Source organism: Brassica oleracea, chromosome C9 (assembly GCF_000695525.1).
Source record: "Brassica oleracea var. oleracea cultivar TO1000 chromosome C9, BOL, whole genome shotgun sequence".
Taxonomy (NCBI): Eukaryota; Viridiplantae; Streptophyta; class Magnoliopsida; order Brassicales; family Brassicaceae; genus Brassica; species Brassica oleracea.
In genome coordinates, this window is record NC_027756.1 from 15,316,084 (window position 1) to 15,319,618 (window position 3,535).

General features: G+C 31.2%; 1 protein-coding gene across 1 annotated transcript in view; it reads left to right on the forward strand.

Annotated features, from left to right (window-relative positions):
• Window positions 1–1,161: 1,161 nt before the first annotated feature.
• The window catches only part of LOC106317523 (probable disease resistance protein RXW24L), a 19,160-nt gene continuing 16,786 nt past the window's right edge, over window positions 1,162–3,535 (forward strand). Inside the window, exon 1 of the mRNA XM_013755331.1 lies at window positions 1,162–1,389. The gene's annotated coding sequence lies outside the window, so the exon portion shown is untranslated. The remainder of the gene's footprint in view (window positions 1,390–3,535) is intronic.

Genomic DNA, 3,535 nt, shown 5'->3' on the forward strand with positions numbered 1-3,535 from the left:
GTCAAATTAAATGTATTGAACTTTTATAGCAGGAATCTTTCAAAAATATATATAACTTCAAATCGAAAGGGAATTAATTTTTTTAATTATTGATCAATTATATATTGTAACATCTAAAGCAATCCCCTAGGCTATATTTGCGAAGTGATTTTCCCACATGTCATTTCTACAATCAATTTCACAAAACAAATATGACATGACTACTGAAATCGATGACATGTCTTATAACTTAATATGACATAGATAATTGCATTTAATGTTAATTTATATTTTTGGTAAACTTTTTAAAATATGGTAATAACTCATATATTACATTTAATGTCAATTTATATTTTTGAAATTTTTTTTAGAATATGGAAATAACTCATAAATCATCATTAAAATAAATATATTCAAATATGGCATTATAAATTTCGAAATATAATTTAATTATATATATTTTTAATTATACAATTTTATTACTAAAATTTTCAAAAATGTATACAATTTTTTTAGAAAATTATAAAAATTTAATCGTAAAATCATTATTTTCTTATATATCTAACTTTTTTATAAATTTTGTTTAATTTTAATTTTTGGTAATTATGCAACTTTTACAAATTTATTTAATATATTTAATTAAAATAAATAGATAGAAAAATCTATCTAAGATTATAATTTCAAATATATACATGCATATTCTTAAATATAATTTTTATGTTTAATTAAATCAAAATTATATTAATATATTGATATGAAAAAGAAAATTTACAATATTAATAAAATTTTATTTTAAAATATATTTTATATTTATCTATTAAAAAATATTTTAAATTTTTTTACTGCACCACCTAGTAATAATAATATGTATATAGATATAACAGCCTAACAAAAAAAAAAAGAAAAGAAGATGTAACAGCCTAAACCTAAAACTGTTTCTAAGAGGCTGATAAGAGGGAGTGAAAATAATTTCTGCAATGAAGATAAGAAAAGAAAGGTAGAAAAAAACTACGTAGTCCGCGTCAAGAAGGTCCATAACATACGGAGTTTTTCTGTTGAGAGTTAAGAGGAAGACGAGTACAGCGTTGTCTGTGGTGAGTTGAAAAGTCTGAACCATCGATTATGATATTGATGGGCAAGAAGACACACAACAAGTTGCTGCGAGTACAAATATGGAAGACGAGTACCACACAGTTACGTAGTTTCCTTGTTGTCTGTGGAGAGTTGTAAAGTCTGAACCATGAAATGTGAGGTTAATGGATAAGAAGATACACCACAAGTTGCTAGAAATCTAAGAAAAATACCAGAAGAACGGGATATTTTAACTTTGAAAACATAAACCTAAATCTTTTTGTTTGGAGGAACGAAAGAGCTAGGAATCTCTCTATTCTTCCCAGGCGGCATCAAGAGGTTAGTCATTTATCTTTTAATGTTATCGATCTGGTGTCTTTTCTTTTCTTTTTTTCCTTAGCAAATTTCTTTGTTTGCTGTGAATAAGATCTCTATTTTCTTTTGTTTGTTTATTTCTCTCAAGTCTTCACAGTAAAACATTGTCCTTAGAAATTTCTGGTAGTTTGATTGGTGCTATTATTTGCAAATAAATGTGAATTTCATCTTTAAAGACATATTTACGTATGAAGCGCGTTAATTAGCTAGTGTCTCAGCTAGAACAACATATACCAAGATCAATGTGTAATACAAAATTTATCATCATTTGTAATAGAGGATTCTCTATAAACAGAATCATCGTTCGAACAAAAAAGACTGCATCACATATATGCAGGAAAATGATGGGCGAAGAAGTTAAACCACAAAATGTCATGCTTAAACTATAAACAGAGATTCTGATCCAAAGAAAAAACTATAAACATGGGTGATAATTATTAGACACAAAGTGTCCGACATCGTTAGTTGGAATGGATCCTAATCAGTATATAAGATAGATGAGACAATCCACTTATCACCAATTGGTTTTAAGTTGGAAGTCCATCTAATTTAAAATTGTATCAGAGCCACAATGATCTAACGATTGGTTCCGTCCCTGTTTTTTTCTTGCTCTTCAAGCCACAGATCTTCTTTATTTTTCGTTTTCAAGCCATTTGAGCCTCTTTTTATGTTATTTTTATCAAACTATATGTTTTCACTATTCAAGTTCATCATGAACCTCTGAATCTAAGCCATCGAGCTTCTCATTGTCCAAGTCTATTATAAACTTCTGAATCCAGGCCTAGTTCTACAATTCAAGCATATCACATGCCTCCGGATTCTAAAACCATTTTAGTCATTTAATTTTTGTTTCTTTTGCAAAAAAAAAAAACAGTTTTCTCCTATAAAAGAAAAAAAATAAAAGTTTTATATTTTCTGAAAACTTATTAGCTATTTATTTAAATTTTTGTTATTTAAATTTTCTTTTAAAAAAAAAAATCTTCTTCGTCCAGAGCACAATCTCCATGGCAACTCTAGGCTTTTTAACGTTTGCGGCAACTCAAGTCACTTAAGGATGCCTAACAACGAGATCTTTGATCTCTGCTCCTTACTCGAACCACGTTCGTCGGAATTGTAGTTTTCCGATGAACTCTGGTCTCGTGTAGCCGCATCGTAATATCGTCGGAAGTTCGTCAGAATGACGTTTCTTGGTATTCGTCAGAAAGTCGTCGGAATTTCGTCAGAAATTCCGACGACTTTCTGACGAATACCGAGAAACGTCATTCTGACGAACTTCCGACGATATTACGATGCGGCTACACGAGACCAGAGTTCATCGGAAAACTACAATTCCGACGAACGTGGTTCCTCGGTTTATTCCGACGAACTATAGGCGTCGGAATTTACCGACGGACATAGGGCGTCGGAATTTACCGACGGACATAGGGCGTCGGAATATACCGACGAACCGAGTTCGTCGGTATATTCCGACGGAAATGGGTTTGTCGGTAAATTCTGACGGATATAAGGCCGTCGGTATATTCCGACGACCGTTGTCCGTCGGTATATACCCTTTTTTTTTACAAATTAATTTTGCATTTTTATATATTTTTTGATATTAATAAATTTAAAAAATTGGAAATAAAAAACTAATAATATTATAAAATTTAAATTCATAAAAACCGAAATAGGAAAAAAACATTCATAAAGTTTAAAATTCATACAAACCGAAATAGAAAAAAAAAACATTCCGAAAGTTTTATAAAGCCGAAATAAACTAAGAAGAACTCGAAGACATCAAACGATCTAGCTTCTGCATAATCTCGGTGTTGAACTTCTTCTGGGATGCCAACTCAGCAAGGATAGTGGCATTCTCCGAACGGATAGTGGCATTCTCCGAAAGGATAGTGGTGTTCTGCTCCTCCAATGCCCCAATCCGTTCATCTTTGTCATGTAGCTCCTCGAGAATCATGGGATCGGCATACGGAGCTTGCGAAGAAGATGCCGGATACGAAGAAGCACGACGGGCCAACCCAACTAAACGGCCTCCTTTCCTTTTAGGAACCGCCTACAAAAATATTTAAAGTAAGTAAATATGAACAAGTAAGTAATCGACATTATAAAAAAAAAA